General features: G+C 35.4%; 1 protein-coding gene across 7 annotated transcripts in view; it reads right to left on the bottom strand.

Annotated features, from left to right (window-relative positions):
• The window catches only part of Cep170 (centrosomal protein 170), a 114999-nt gene that overhangs the window by 95878 nt on the left and 1371 nt on the right, over positions 1–17750 (bottom strand). The window contains exons 1-2 of one of the 7 annotated variants that reach the window (XM_074048771.1): positions 6556–8925; positions 6132–6259 (exon numbers count right to left, since the gene is read on the bottom strand). The exons of 5 other annotated variants lie outside the window; for them this stretch is intronic. The gene's annotated coding sequence lies outside the window, so the exon portion shown is untranslated. Of the gene's footprint in view, positions 1–6131; positions 6260–6555; positions 8926–17750 lie in introns of those variants that run through there. One more of the 7 variants, XM_074048770.1, reaches the window with a different exon arrangement.

Genomic DNA, 17750 nt, shown 5'->3' on the forward strand with positions numbered 1-17750 from the left:
CCAGACATGTAACAAGACAATCCACTTATAATAGGCAGATTTTCAATTTTATAATGGGTAAAAGTGATGTGCATTCAACATAAACCTTACTTTGAATCCGACCTTCTCCTGGAATTCAGATGCAGTCTGATCCTCTCTCATGATGCTGGGCAGTGGCAGCAGCTCCTAGTTGGACCTGGCCAGCATCACGACAATAAACAGCTAATACTCTACAGTACAGCACATCTCTAAGCTATGATGGTACTTTATGTGAATTAAGTAAGCTTTTTGCCTTCCAACAATGTTTCCAAATTGGTATGAGTTTATTGGGATGCAACCCCACTGTAATTTGAGGAGCATCTGTAGAGTCATGCATCATTTAACAACAGGAATGTTCTGAGAAATGTGTTCTTAGATGAACACCATAAAGTGTGCTTATGCAAATGAAGACAGCTACAATATCATGAGGCAATATAATTTTATTGGTCCACCATTGCCTATGTGGCCTGTCATTTTCAAAAAATGTCATTGTGTGGCACATATTTGTTGTTGTCTCCCTTAGAACAACCCGTTTTAGACACTTAAGTCTCCCATGGACCTAAGAGTTTTTCTCTTAAAGCAAGGATTGGCTACATATGGCTTTCTGGCTACTTTAATATAGATAAAGTTTTATTTTAATACAATCATATCTTTCACTTTACAGTGAGAGAGTTGAATAGCTGTGACAGAGGCCATATGGTTCAAAAAGTCTAAACTATCTAGGTACAAGTTTGTAGTTTTACCATTTTAGATAAAATAATCTAAAATATAGGCTCAAGCGGTAGAGTACCTGCTTAGCAAGCATGAAGCTTTGAGTTCAAACTCTAGTACCCATCACCAAATAATAAAAATAAAAAATAAACTAAAAAATTAAAATATAATTCACATTTACCTACCTTTTATGATTCAAAACACTGAATATTCTACATTTTATTAAACTTTGTTAGTGGCTCATGGCTGTTATCATCAACAATTAATACACTATGCTATAAACTCCCTCAGAATTCAATATGAAATACAGATGTACCTGAGCTAATACTATCTAGTTCTAGTTCTCTGAGATCCTATACTCCTTCATATTTTTTGTTTATCTGTTTTTCCCTTATTAGTAGTTATTTTTCATTTAATTGTACTAACAATTAGATAACAAAAACATAACTAGGTCTAAAAAGAATAAGTAAAATCCGAACCAGAGTTCTCGTGATTGAACTGCAGGTTGAGAATCCCTAACCCAAAAACTTGAAATCCAACATGATTTTCAGTAAGTTTCAGATTACGAATGCTCAGATAGTAAACCTTTGCAAATCGTCTAAAGTCTGAAAAACCTAGAAACCTGAAACATTTCTGGTTTACAGCATCTGAGTAGGGCTATTCAGCCTGTAAATGTATTCTCACTCTGAATTCTGTCACTCGGAAGGCTTTAGCTATGCTATTTTTGGATCTTTAGTTGGTAGGCAGTAGAATTCTAGTGACATGTTTTTGCAAAAACAAGTATCATCCTTCCCAATTAAAGATCAAATTAAGTAAGAAGACTGGGATTTTCAGAATTCAAAGAAAGGAGTATGATATATCCAGAGCACTTCTATTTCCTATCTACTGTAATGAAATTATTTTATGTAATGGGAAATTTAAGAGCCTAAAAAAAATAACCCAAAGACTTATGAGTGAAATTGCAAGGATTATACCACATGTTGATTATCACTTATTAAAATAGCATAGTTAATCTGTGTATGACTTATGTTTGTCAACCCTAAGCAGATTCAGGGTTGTAAGAGTTTTATACATAATTTCTGAATAATCAAGAAAACTTGGCTTGGTCTGTGATATACAATTGCAATCCTAGGATCAGGGAGCTGGAGAAAGGAGGATTGAGAATTTGAAGCCAGCTATATAACAATACACTGTCTCAAAAAAGAAAACTCTAACTATGTGTAAGAGAACAGATAAGATTTTTAATTACAAATACTTGTCATTCTAGGATATCTCAAGAGTTACATATTAAAGTCTCTCTATTACTGAAAAATGAGTACAATTTTCTTTGCTTCATTGTAAAGTGATTAACAATATAATTATCAATCCTCATTGTCTTATCTAACATTGTAGTAACCTGATCTTAAAACAGACTAAATATAACATAAAACTTTATGTCTTTATCTTTTGTAGTTATTGATTTCAGTGTTTAAGAAAGAAATCCTAAACTGAGCACAGTGGTTCATGCCTGTAATTCCACCTACTTGGGAGGAAGAAATAGGGTTGTGGTTTGAGGCCAGCCTAGGCAAAAAGTTAGTGAGATCCTATCTCAAAGAACAAGTGGGGCCCAGCAATGCATGCTTGCTATCCCAGCTGCATGGAAAGCAGAGGTAGAAGGATTGAAACCACAAGACCCTGTAACTTAATGGGCAGGAGTGGGGTTCAAATGGTAAAGCATTTTCCAAGTCTGAATTCAAACCCCAGTACTGCAAAAAAAAAAAATAAATAAATAAAAAAAAAAATCACAAAACGAAAAGATTTGTCTTTCTGTAAGCCTTTCCCAATTTCCCCAAGGCAGAGCAAGTTATTCTTGTTTTCTATAGTACCACAATACTGTGCTCAAACATTTGTTAAGATATAATTTGTACTATAATTTTTAGCATTAATGATACTGTACTGAAACTATATTATGTCTCTAGTTGGTGAGCTCCTTCAAGGCATGAAACCTGACTTCTTCCATTCCTCCCTTCTTCAACACACACCTGTTTAAAAGCTTCCCAAATCCAGGCCATGTGATATCTAGGGCACAGAAAGCAAATAAACAAGAACCTTGCCTCATGGAACTCAGTCCTGTAGGAATGCTGGCTAAGAGAAGCCATGGTGTAGATAAGCCTGAGGTGGTACTAGATTAGTCGTCGCTATTCCAGACTGGAGATGGTATCATTCCAAGTTAACAGAGAGTCACAACAGTCATTTTGTCTTCTCTATATCCCTCAGCCTGGCAATGTCTCACCTACATTGATTGTCCGACAAGCTATTTTTAATGAATGAATAATTCTGGAGTTGGTACAAGTCTTGAAGTAAGACAATCTGCAAATCTCCAGAGGCAGAAGGTATAATCATCTAACCTTTGCTAGCAATTAAATGGAGCCATTAAATCCTAGTCATGTCAACTCAACCGTCTCTTACTCTTTATCTCCTTGTCACATAAAGCCTTGTTATTAGTAGTTATCTGACAAAAGTATGAAGCTTAAACATTTGGAACTCAGACAAATGTGAACATTGACCCAGCATCATAGCTCTATTTCCATGTTCTTGGAGCTATAATTAGTCTTAAAAGCAGACTGTCCTGTGGGATCAGGGTTCATTTCATGATCTAATAAACTAAAATTTTAATATTTAAGCTTAAAATTAAAGAAAAAAATCCCCACAGTTGTTAAGCTTCACTATACTCTAAGTTTCAAGACTGTATATTTTACTGTTTTTATTCATGTTAAAAAATGTTGGTTCTGGTCCTATTTAATTCATAGTGAGGAATTATGGCAAGAGGAGTCTGAGTGATCTTAAGTAGTATAAAATACAGTTGTGAGACAGGCAGTGACATTACAAAAGAACTATGAAACATTGCACTGTGCAACCTATGGCAAAATACTAGTAATATACTCACATTAGGTTTGTGGAAAAAACTATCATATAATCAGGGTATGCAATTCCTTGAGCCAAACATGTTAAGGGCAGTCCACCCTTACTCCCTGGAAGTTAGCTGGCTGAAATCACAATAGATGGCTATATAGCGAATAAATCTCTTACCCCACAACTCCTGCTAGTGCAGAGAAAGAAGAAAGCTGGCCTTGCATCAGAACTAGCAGTTCACAAAGTAGAAATGCTTTCCTTCAACCTGCGCATTTCTTATTCTCATAAGAATCCATGTGACAACTTTTCTTCTTCTGCCAGGCATAAAGGAATGGTACTGTTCTCTACAAGCCTGGCTATTGCCTAGCTGTTTCCTAGAAACATGAATTTCCTAATGGAGTAAATAAAAATGTACGTAAAGGGGAATGAGATGACAACTTCACCTTTCAAATTTGTATTTGAAACAGCAGTAAAGCTTATAAGCTAAAATGAAATCACTAAGGCACTACACTAACTAGTTTATAGGTTTTTATAACCTGTATAATGTCTTTTGAATCCAACATGTTAAGTACCAAAAAATAAGTGAAAAATTTTAAACAAATGTATAAACTTAGAATTCCTATTTCATATTTTCCATCTTATTAAGTTCCTAACAAAAATATCCTTGACACTACAAGTCTGTTTTTTGACACTATGTATTTATGAAAATGAAAGAAATAATTAAGGTTGTATTTTAGTTAAGGATAATATAAAGTTGAATATGTTATAGAAGAAAATAGGCATAATTTCTATAATCCTTTATCTATAACAGGTAGTATTTACTGACCACTTACTACATACCAGACATTATTCTGAGAACTTCAAATACATGAATAGAACATATATTTAATATATTTAAGTATAAATATATCATTTTTTTAAGTGAAAAAAATTCTGTAGGCTCTGGAAAATGGACATAAACATATATCAATTACACAAGACTCCAATTTTACAGAGTATTATAAAATGAATTAATCTATTGTCTTCATTCACAAATACTATACAATGGTACATTACTGGTATTAGAGAGAGAGTAGGGATCAACATAGAAAGAGTTCCTATTCTCACAGAAGCTACAACAGACAAATAGTTACATAAGATAGATAATTTCAGTGACAGTAAGAAGGAAAAAAACAAAGGAAAAGGAAGGCATAACAGTTTAGTGTTGTGTTCTTCGGGCTGGATGGTCAGAGAAAGTGGCTCATATCTAGAACACATTCAAAAGTTCAACTCTGCTGTGTAGTACCTCGACCTGGGACAGATAATGAAATAAACTCTTGGAAAATTTATTTACTTTCAATCCCCACCATCATTTGTACAGTTACTCCCAAAAACTTAATCCACAGCTGTGCTTTTTTTGGATTCCTACCAAGATCCTTACTTTATGCTCATGTGAATAAACTCAGTGTCAGTATTGGGAAAATTTTTGCTCTCATATACTCACAACCATTTTGGAATGAGTGCTTCAAATTTTTCTTTATTATCTGTCACATACATTATCATTCTTTTTTAGAAAGCAGTTAAGTATGTATCAAGAATGTAATTTACAATTTAAACCTGAAATAGCATTAAAGCTAAAAAAAAAAAAAAAACCCTCACACTTCTTATGAAAAGAAGTGAAGGTGACAATCCAAATGTCAAATCACATATTCTATGTCTGGTTTTGTTAGTTATTTTCAAGAGGACGGATTTGATAAGAAAAGATAGCAACTTAATAAAACATGCCTTCATTAAAAAAACATTTTTATCAAACACTTAAAGGAAATACCCAAGACAAAAAAGTTACACTTTTACACAACTTGTTTAGGTACTAAAAATTCTGGCTAAATTTCCTCTGCCAGCTTATGAAGAATTACAGTATGATTTTTGTTTTGTTTTATAGAGCTGTGTAATTCTTGTTAAAACATTTTGTTGTACACAAAAAATTAAAGACTTAGATTCAACATTTATCAAGAACCTCCTTTGTGACCGCCCAGATGTTTCCTCCCTGTTGCCCTTACAACTTATATATTGCTCTTTGAACAGACATTGGGGCTCCTGTGCCATCTGGTCAGAGCCCACTGCTCTTTTTTTTGTGGAGCCTGAACTTTCTTTTTCTTTCCAATAAAACTCTACTGAAGTTTTGCAGTCTGAAAAAAAAAAAAAAAAGAACCTCCTTTGTGCAACAACTCTGCTAAGTGCTTAGAACTGCATTCTTTCATTTACCTCCTAAAATAAGCATTCACCTTAAGAAAAGTGAAGTTAACAACTTACGCTAGGTCACAAATCTAGCTGTAGTAAACAAGAACCACCCTGATTCAAATCTAGGACTTTACAGACTAAGGATTAGGATTTTTTCACAACCACTATCTATCTACTGTGTCTTTTTCTTAAGTACACCTTAAAATGATGCTTGTGATACTAATTTCTACAATCTCAAATTTGGCTAAAAGAGTTTGCATATGACTGATAGAAAACATATTTTTACCTACCAACATGTTCTCTGAAGTGTCAGAGTGCCTTTTGGGCAAAAAATGCTGGAAGTAAAGTTCAGGCAAAATTTGTTCTCTTTTCCATCTACTCTCTTCACCTGTTTGGTCATCAGCAGGCTCTAGTGTACCTGAGAAGCCAACAACGTCAGTTTAAAACCAAGGACTAAAATCAGCTAATCATTCAAGAAGAATGAGGCAAAATTGAATAAATTAGGGTACAGCGTGACTCTGAAACCTAGAATGTGAACGAACTATAAACCATCTCTAGGAACAGAAGTGGAGTAATTATGAATCTGAAAAAGGACACAGAGCACTAGAAGCAGGAAAAGTTTATGCATCTGTATCTAAGAACTGAACAACAATATAAGAGGGACTAACAGTGGAAGAAAGCATGATGAGCTCAAGGTCTGTAAGACCCTCTCACCTGTGATCCTAGCTACTCAGGAGGCAGAGATCAGGAGGATCCAGGTTTGAAGCCAGCTGGGATAAATAGTTCATAAAACCCTATCTCGAAAAAAAAAACCCAGCATTACCAAAAGAAAAAAAGACAATGACAGCCAAATGTTTTTGATACATCATTCTTAGCTCTATGACAATAATTTCTATTTCTGCTGTTGTCTGCAATTGATTTTACTGTCTCATGTGCCCTTTAAAAGTGGTTTCTGGGACTGGTGGAATGACTCAAGTGATAGAGTACCTGCTGAGCAAGTGCGAGACCCAGAGTTCAAACCTCAAACCCCAGTACCACCATCAAAAAAAAAAAAAAAAAAAAGTGTTTTCTGTTTACCTTCAATACCTTTCCTCACCTGCTGTACATTAACTTTTGCGGGGAATATCTAAATCATTTCCACTGTAATACATGAAAACTAAAGTGAAACAATAAAAAATTAAAAAAAAAATCTCAGAGTCCTTACTTTTTTTTTTTTTTTTTTTGAGACAGGATCTTGCTAGATAGCCCAGGCTGGCCTGCAACTCTTGGTCCTCTAAGTGCTGGGATTATACACATGTACCAACATGCCTAGCTTCAGAATATACTTTATGAAGACATTACAAATGCATGTTACTGTATAATATACTGCTAATCACTAGCCTAAATTATGCAATTTTTCTTTCTACCTCCATATGAAGTTATAATGCTTACAAATAGCTCCCTACTAGTACTGTGCAATAGAACTGTGACAATCAATAGAAACATTCTATATCCACACTGTCTTCTGTACATTGGCCACCAGTCTCATGTTAACTACTGAGCACCTGAAATACAGCTAATGCAATGGAGCTTTCAATTTTAATTAATTTTCATTAAAAGATTCACACATGGTTCATAGCTACTCTAGCTATTTCAGCTCTACACAAACAGAAATCACAGGATTTATTTATACTAAGGATGGCTTAAACACTTCATAACATAGCATAAAAACATACACAATGAGTTGATAAAATAACTTATATTGGAAAGAAAAAAACTACCTAACTTGCCTAATTAAATGAGCACGAAGAGCTCCACACTTTCATTTATAAGGGTAGCATCATTATGGCTTCCAAAAATGAGTATATTAGATAAATCAAGTCTTATCTTTTGGTAAAAATTTGTCAATCAGTAGTTCAATTGATAATATACCTGTTAAGTGTATTCTTTTAGATATTGTAATCCTTAGGTTTTCCATGCTTAAGGTGATTAGGTTTATCATTGCCAGAATACCATAAGGTATATAATAGTTTACTGGAGATATCTGTAGTGTGGTTATTTCTGAGGAGAAATACAGGAATTTTGATAAGGGAGATCATCTCCAGAAGGAGACTGCTTACAGATTTTTGAGATTATTTTATTTGGAGAAGAGCTTCTGCAACTTTGAGGTTAAAAAGCAGCTAAAATAGAAGATTACTGGTATTAATAGCTGGTGCATGGAAGCAATCCAAGTGATCCTGGACAGAAGAACAGCTCTGTATACATATAATAGAATACTAGAGGAAATGCTGACCTAGGCTATAACATGGGTCAAGCCCAAGGACATTATGCTAAGTAAAATAATCTAGTCATGAAAAGATAAATACTGTAACAACTTCACTTATATGAGGTGCTTTCAGTAGTCAATGCCAGGCAGACAAAAATACAATGGTAGTTGCCATTGGCTGAAAAGAGAGCAATAGTGAGTTACAATTTAATATTACAGATTTTCAGTTTTACAAGAGGAAAAATGGCCTTTTGTTTGTTGTGGTACTAGGGTCTTGAATTTAGGATGTCACCCTTGTTAGGCAGACATTCTATTACTTGAGTCATGCCACCACTGATTTTTTTTTTTTTGCTTTCCTTATGTTTTTCAGACAGGTCTTAAACTTTTTGCCCAAGGCTGGCCTCTGGATCACAATCCTGCTAACTATACCTTCTACATAGCTGGGAGTATAGTTGTGACACAATAGCTGGTTGGTTGGTTGAACTACGGTCTTCCTAACTTTTTGCCCAGGCTAGACTCAAATGACTGCTACAATCTCAACCTTCCAATTAGTTGGGATTACAGACGTGAGTCACACCTAGCCTCATAAAAAGTTCTGAAGATTGATGTTGGTGATTTCAAGGCATTATGAATGTGTTTAATAATACTGAACTGTATACATAAAATGGGTAAGATGGCGAATTTTATGTTGCAAGTATTTTATCACAATTTTTAAATTGGAAAAACATTAGTGATTTTAAGAACTATTGTTATTAGGAAATATGCTCTGAACTTGAGTGGCTATCATGTCAAAACCTTCCAATTTTTTTTCTTTTATCCCACCTACCTTTATTTCCTGCTGTACAACCCCCCCTCCCTCTCTCCTGTTATTCATCTGTTTTTGCTCCCATCTCTATAAACCACTGCATAGCACACACAATTTCAACTCTTCCAGATCTGTATGTTGTGGTTTAAGTGAGAGTATCCTTTCAAAATTCATGTTTAAACTTAATGCCCAATGCAACAGTGTTAAGAGATATGGCCTTTTGGAGGTGATCAGTACCCTTATAGCAGGGATAAAGGATGAAGAGAGGAGTCCTGGATGTGAGGACACCTGCTGGAACCTTGGCCACAGGCTTCTTGACTTGAGAACTGTGAGAAATTTCTCCTCTTTACAAGTTACCCATTCTATGGCACTTTCTTATAGAGGCACAAATCGACCAAGACTTGTTCTTTCTATTCCACTGTACACCCTGCAGAACCTCCAACTTGACTCTCTGCTCACTTCTTTGTAACTCAATGAACCATAAGAATATTATAAAATATTCACATATATAATATTAAAGATTAGGAGTAACTTTAGAAACTACATAGTATAAGCCTTAATTTTTACAAATGAACAAAATGAGACACTGAGATTAAGTGATTTATTCAATGTCATAAACCTAGACAGTAATAGTGCCAACAAATTCTAAAATGGTGATCTAATTCCTTGTACAAAATATTCCTTTATTTTTTATCAGACCGAGAGATATATTCCACTTTTGTCGTATTTCTGCTCTCTTCCATCTTATTTTCTAAGAGTAGGGCTCTCAATTAACAAACCACCTTAAATTAATGGTTCTCCGTCCTAGGTACACGTTACAATCATTGTGGGCATTTTTTTTTTTTTTTGCTGGTGGGGGGGGAGAAAGGTGGAGCAGGTAGATAGTGATGATTAAAACATGAAAATTAAACTTCTAAAAGTGGTAAGATGAAGTGAGTCATTGAAACTGATAATACTGATCGCCAGTTCTAATCTGGTTTTATGTTGGCTTAAATGGATTGTATTCAGATTACTTAAACACTCAGTAGAAGATTCCCACTTTTTTTTTTTTTTTTTGGTGTTACTGGGGATTAACCCAAGCCTTTTACATGCTATGTAAGTGCTCTACCATTTGAACCACACCCCCAGCCCTTTTGTTTGCATTTTGTTTTAAGATAAGGTCTTGCTAACTTTGCCCAGGCTGGCCTTGAACTTGTGATCCTCCTGCCTCTGCCTTCTAAGTAGCTGGGGTTACAGGCATCTGCCACCATGCCCAGTGGATTCATAGAAGATCTTGAAGGTGAGATTTCTAATAAGGTCATTAATATCAAGAAAATAAAGAATATCTATTTATATTTGTTGCAAATCTGCTAAAGTTACAAGGTACAGGGAACACTAAATTAGTAAGTCACAGTCATTTTACTCAAGCAACATGTAAGATTCAGGCCTAAAGGCTTGAACTCAATCAGAATAGATCTGGAATGAGGAACAGATATCTTTATTTTTAAGAACCTTCTTGGATTTAAATCCCCAGCACTGCAAAAAAACCACACACACACACTCCCAACAGAAACAAAAAACCCTTTGCAGTAAATTCAAATGTGCATAGACTTAAAAAGCACTAATTTGGCTAGGGGCATGGCTCAAATGATAGAGTGCCTACCTAGCAAGTCAAGGCCCTGAGTTCAAACCCCAGTACCTAGGGGAAAAAAAAAAAAAAAAAGCACTAACTTAACCAATAAGATGCTAAGAATTCCATTAAGTTTTAGTAAGTTCTAAATGAACAGAGAAAGAACAGTCGAAAATAAAATTTAACCTGCTTAAGAGGAAGTATTAAAGAATGTGACTATTTTGAATCAAAGATTCAGTCCTGTTGGGACCAAGTGTTGCAAGCTATGAATGTGCTCCACATTAATACTATAAAATGAGAAAGTGCAAAATAGAATAAGCAGGCACTAACTCAATCACTTAATAAAACAATGCTAACCATATCCTTTCCTTTCCAGACATGCCATTATAACTAAAATAACTGTTTTAAACACATGATAATAATGCTTCAACTCTAAAACGATGTGAACTGAACTTAAGGCTAAGATGTAAAGGTATTTGATAGAAATTTTTATAAAGGTAATTATGACCTAAAAAGAGATTCTATAAAATGTGTATGTATTTTCTAATCCTTCAATTGGACTCCTTCACATTGAAGCAGTGAGTTGACAAGATGACAGGGAGTGAACTGTTAATTATGAAGATTTAAGAGAAAGAAACAGAAAAGGCACAGAAAAACACAATGCACTGATTTAGAAGGCAGAGCTCTCTAACCAAGCCAGGTGCTGGTGGCTCATGCTTATAATCCTAGCAGGAGGCAGAGATCAGGAGAATCGTGGTTCAAAGCCAGCTCAGGCAAATAGTTTGTGAGACTCTGTCTTAAAAAACCCATCATAAAAAATTGCTGGTGAAGTGACTCAAGGTGTAGGCCCTAAGTTCAAGCACCAATACAGCAAGAAAAAAAAATCCCTAAACAACCTCTAAGAATTGAATTTGTACATTTTCTATTCTTTTCTCTTCCCAGGGGGATAGAATCCACAGGAAGTAAAAACTTTTTCTACAGAGTCACTCCATCCAATGTATTTCTTTAAATGTAATGTTATCACACTTAGGGCAATAAAAGAAGAAGCTCACTACCTACAATTATACTTTTCATTTGCTTTTCCACCTACCTCAATAAACCTCTGAGGTGGCTGGTCTATCACTAGCTTTAATTTATAAATGAAAGCTAACTCCTCAGATTAAGTGGACATACTCAATACCAGGTGATTAGTGACATTGAGGCAATTCCTCTCATTGAACTTAACTGCCTCTCCTGTTGAAACCTCATTAGCGGCCATGGCTATCTACCTAGGAAACAGCAGTGGGACTATTTATGAATAAAACTTTGTTCACGGCTTTAGATTTAGAAGTTTCCAAGGAAGAGTAACTATGAGCATTCCTACTGATAAAGAGAATGGAAAGGGGTCTAAAAAAATTGTTTCCTCAGAGATGTTGACGAGAGCATGTTACCTGATTTCTTAAGAAGTATTCAAGTGATTAAAGGTGATAGAGGTGACTGACCACTCCTTAACTCTAAAAATACTTTCTTTCCTTGACTTCTGAGGCATCACATTCCTCTAGCTTCCTCATACCTATCTGATCCATTTTTCAGTCCTTCCTGATGACTTCTTGTGCTAAGCTTTCAATGTTGGACAGTATCAAGTCTCAATTCTTGGGCCTCTTCTCAACATAATTAACTAACTCCCTACCCAATTGATCTCTTCCAGTTTACTGGAGACACTTAAATTGAAGTATCTTCAATCCAAACCTCTCCTCTGAAGTCTCGACTTATACACCTACTTGGTATGTCCACTTGGATGATAACAGACATTCCTAACTTTGATTTTTTAAAACCAAAAACTGGTAACTTTCACAATCATGACTGCTGTCAACTCTAAGAACATGACTTAGTCTAGATCACTCCAATTATTCCAGCTCACCTCCCTGTTCCCATACTTACTTCCCTCCAGTCTATTATCCATAAAAGTCAGAGCCATTCTTTAAAAGCCCAATAAACTCTCATAGCACTTAAATAAAACCAACCAATAAAATCTCCATCCAATTTCAACTCCTCCTACTCTTTCCTTTGCTTACTCACCTCCAATCACAATGGCTTCTTTGTTCTCTGAATTCATTCATCATTTATCCCATCCTTTCCTCAGAACCACTGCATGTGAGCAGTGTATTCTCTGCCCAGATACCTACATGGCTTGTCTCCTTAGCCAATCAAGTCTGCTGGGTATCAGAGGGAGGGAGAAGGAGCGGAGGGAGAGGGAGGGAGGGTACAACCACTCAAAAACAGCGGTATTCAAGATGCAGAAGAATGTGTAAAGAGACTATCTTTTGTGTTAATAAGGAAAGGAGGGTTAAGACCACATATTTATATTTGCTTGAATTAAAGGATATGTAAGAAATAACAAAAAAATTATCTACTGAATGGGGAAAGTGGTCCCTCAGAATATAAGGAACAGATATAAGAATATATGGAAACAATTCTTGGATTATTTCTTTTTAGAATATTGACTTTTTGAACCATCTGAGTGCACTGACACCTACGAAATTTTTAAAAAAGCAATCTTCTTTACTCACCATCTCTTTACCCTGATTAGTTTCTCTTCACAGCATGTATTCTTACTTTTACATGATATAATTATGTAATTATCCACATCATCCACCAAACTCTCAGTTTCATTCAGTTCCTTTACTATTAGAAGATATAACAATTCTATTATTAATAAAAATAAAGTGAAACAAAAATCCAAATGTTTTTCATTATTTTTGTGTCACCTCCCCCCAGCATGTTTTCTGTAACATTTATTCTATTTATAAATCTGCATGGCTTTGTCCTTGGCCATATCCAGTGTAAAGCCAGGATGAAGACATGAGCGATTTGGCCTGTTAAATTTATAAATGTCAAAAAGCCAGGAAGGGAAACTAATCCCTTGGATGATAGAATCATGATTCAAGAAGATCTCAACAAATTTTAACTGTGGCCTAAATTCAAGCACATGAAATTTCATAGTGGATAGGGTAAAATGTTGCTTCAAAAACATCATCTATAGCATAAACAGAACAGAAAAGATCTAGCTAAAGATCAAGTAAAGATGTTGACATATTGACTACACCAGTGATTTCTAGACAAATTTTTCAAAAAACAAAGTGAGAACTTAAGGCTGCCAACTTTTAATCAGTTATTTAAGAACACTAAAATAAAACAAAAACTCACAACCAATATCAAAAGAAGCTTACCACTTACTAACAATACAATTTCATAAAGGCTACTTTAATATTAGAAAAGGAGAAATTCAGAATCTCAAAAAGTAATTCCCTGAAATATAACTTGAAAAACCATATGTCATTTTTTTCTTGTTGTTTTTTGCTTAGAAGTGGGAAAGACATTATGGCTAAACAGGAGTAACAACTTTAGACTGCAAACACAAGTATGTCTTGAAATACACATGAAATAAAAGAATTGCTTCACTACTCTGCATTCAGGCCATAACTGCAGAATTAAATATGGAAACCAGATCAGAAAAAAAAAAGAACAGTGCTGACAAACCAAGTGACTGAATCTAGTTGGCAGAGATGAGAAAGGGAAGGAAACCGTATCATATCAGGTTGCAAATGGTGGAACATTTAATTTAAAAAAGAGAATAGACTTAATATTGAGAACAATCTTACTATATCTTACTCCTTAGAACTGCAACCAACAAGAAGAAATAACCTAGCAAAAGCAGATACTAGCTCAATTTAAGTAGTATTTTATAACAGGGTCTTCTTTGCTCCTCCTAAAGGAGGGAGGATCCAGTCATTGCCTGGCCGTTCCATTTTCATCCAGGCCTGAATCCTTCCACGTATCTCAAATTCTAGTAACTACAAGCCCTGAAGGATTACAACCAAGGAACGGAATCTAGGCTGCCCTCCTTTGGGGTGGAGGGAGCAATCACGTCATGACAGAAACCTAGCTGTCCCTCCAGCAGTGATTTCTTGGAGCCAGCAGAACTAGCTTGAGATAATCAACTAGACCACACTTTGACCAATACTGCTTTACTTGCATGCTTCGGGTTCTCTGCTTTTGTCCTTCCCCTATATAATCCTGGAGCTATTATTAGTACCCTGAAGACAGGACTAGGGTCCTGGTTTCCCTGCTGCTTTCTCTTGTGGTTTTACTGAATCAATTCCTCTCTTGCTTCAATACAATGTCTCTGTTCTTGAGGTAGTGGACTGCTGGATCTGGTCTGTTGGGACCCCTCTCTGGCATAGGACTCTGCTAACAATCTTTCCAGCAGGCTTTCTGAAAGCGAAGTGGACTTTCTTCTATGTCCAGGGAAGGGCTTATGAAGAAGCTAGATTCGGTAATATCTCAGGAATAGCAATGGGTGGCACATTGTATGGATGACTTGTAAAGCTCCTTGTAATTCTAACATTTTATAAATCATAATAAGGGTATGAATGTTGCCTATTAACTTACTAAAAAAGATGAGTAGAAAGAATTTTGGCTTCAGTCCAAAAAGACAAAGGTTCAGTTATAGGCTCTACCACTTAGTAACGTGTGCCACAAAGAGTTATTCACTAACTCTGTCTTAATTATCTCAACTTTAAATGTGCAAAAACAGTACCTTACCTAAGAAGAATCAGTGTAAATTGAACACACACACTCAATGCTTGGCACTCAGTAGGTATTCCATTTGTGGTAGGTATTATTCACTTATTCAATAAATACAGTGTCGCAGAGAGTGATATTTTTACCTCATTTATTAATTACTGATATACTTAAATAATGACTTGTTTTCTGTTATGTCTCTCTTGTTTTTCAAATCTATGCAATGCCTGTTTGGGATTCTTTTCCACTTCTCTGCAATCCCTATTTCTATGAAAGTAATTTTTACGATGTTTTCTTTAACCTTCCTTTTCTTGTTTTCTCTTTTACATAAAAGTAGGCTTTATGCACACTTGCTCTATTATTCATTCTGGATAAAAAAAATAATGCTGTTGCATAATCATTTCAACTAAACTGGACAATATATCCAGTTTAATCAACCACAGATGTTTTCTAATTCTTTTTATACCTCAAAATGGCTAACTCATTGCTGAACACATCCCTCATGAAATATTTGAACATATAAATCAAAGTCCATTTAAACAAGTGCAGTTATTAGAAATTTTCATCATTAACAAAAGCTTAATGAAAAAGATGGTCTGAGATTTCTCATTAAGTATAAACTTAATTCTTACTGAAACAAATCAACATTTAATGCTCCAGTCAATGTTCATTTTCAGATGGTATGTAGTTGAGCTTTTGTTACACTTACATAACAATTTGTAACTATACAGATATTTTAGTTCCCAATAAAGTGTCACCCTGCAGGTACTTTTTAAATTTTTTTTACTTTTTGTGGTACTAGGGTTTAAATTCCAGGCCTCATGCTTACTAGGTAGGTGCTCTACCACTTGAGCCACTCTGCCAGTCCTGCCAGGTACTTACTAGAAGAGCACACTGCTTAATTACCCAATAGTTAAGGCATAGAAGAAAAAAAAAAAATTACACATGAAAAGAATTTTGTTGAGTAACAGACATGTCAATAAGAAGCTTAAATATATAGTGTTTAGTATTAGAAGTTAATATCTGATTACTAGCAGAGGCAATAATAAAACTAGTTTTTTTTTTCCCAGAAGATAAAGGAACAAGAAACATTTGGAACAAACAGAATAAGTCACTAAGCATAGAACTTCAAGAAGCATCTTGCTACCTGCATCCTATGCAGAGTGATGTTAACATTCAGTGTAAATTTCATCCTTCTAATGCTTAAAATAGAAGCATGTAGACTGCTTATTATATTGTAAATAACTTTAGGAAATTGACCAGCAAAATACATTTAAAGTTTGACTGAATGTAATTCACATACGAAAGTCTAGTTACAGATAGTGTTATTTTAAGTTGGCTGAAATTTAAAGAAGATAAATTCTAAAGAAAATGCCTATTACAATGGTGCAGAATTTATGACAAATCAACCCAATAAAGCTAACGTTTCTCAAAAGGTAAATTTTGGTTTAAGTTGAAAATAATATAAAACTCACTAGTTGAGACGAATGTCATTAAGTTTTTGTTATGCACTTTTTTTTTTTTTTTTTTTTTACAGTTTGTAGGAAAACAATTACTCAACCACAATTACTTTTTATGTCAGGTCACCTTTCCTTCAGTTACTTTATAAAACCAAAGCTCCATTTCAGTGTAATTACTAATTTTACATCATAAAGACAAGGATTAAATTAATAGAACTGTGAGAATCAAGTTCCCTGACACAGACAACTCAAGGAGCATGTCCAGCAGCTTTCCATGAAATCTTCAGAGTAGGAAGACCAGGCAACACAGGGGAGATCACACTACAGAACAGACCCAGGTTATTATATCTGGCTGTGCCTTCCATTAGTTTGGCTTGGTGGACAAGTCAGTTAACTTTCTGAGTTTTAACGCCCTGCCTTGGTCTCTGTCAAGTGTATGTGACACTATCCTATAGCAGGCAGTGTGGAACATATCTATAATCCCAAGACCAGGGAGGTTGAAGTAGGAAGAGCCTGAGTTTGAGGCCATCCTAGGCTACAGAGTGAGACTCTGTCTTAAAAAAAACAAGTAAGCCTACAAAAAAAGACTCTTCTGTTGTAAAATGTCAAAGTTCCACAGAACTTTGCAAAGTTCTTTTTGACTTTCCTGCAAAGTCAGGAAGTACGAAGAGCAGCCCAAGTTTTATTTCTCTTTTTAAAATAATGGCAGAAAAATAAAAACTGGTTTGTAATCACACTCTTTCCAAAGCTGAATTCCTAAGTCTCCTAAGGGTAAGAAGACTCTGTGTTCATAATGTAACTCCCTTCTCCTCTTACCCCTCCACATGCTCCTCTCCACCCGGCTCCATCCTCTCTTCTGCTCATCCTAAGCAGAAACGCCAGCAAAGGACCGTAAGCATGGTAAGCATAACAGTCAAGTCATTTAAAAAATGTCTCTTCAACCACATGTGCACATTTTCATTAGCAGATGAAACATTTTTAGAAACAGAAATATGCCAGGCCTATTTTTTGTTGTTGCTGCTGCCGTCGTTCTGATTGCTTAAAAGACAAGACCGAAACCCGTACCCTAATGTACTCCCTTAGGAACAGGAATGCATTATCCACGCCGAGAAAAAATAATTGTGCTGCTTCACTTCCCTGCCGCACAACCGCTTCCCGGTCAGGCCCTTCCCAGTCTGGTCTTCATTGTCACCGAGCAATGCTCAATACACTGCCACCGTGGCCTAC

This window comes from Castor canadensis, chromosome 11 (assembly GCF_047511655.1).
Source record: "Castor canadensis chromosome 11, mCasCan1.hap1v2, whole genome shotgun sequence".
In the NCBI taxonomy this organism is placed as follows: Eukaryota; Metazoa; Chordata; class Mammalia; order Rodentia; family Castoridae; genus Castor; species Castor canadensis.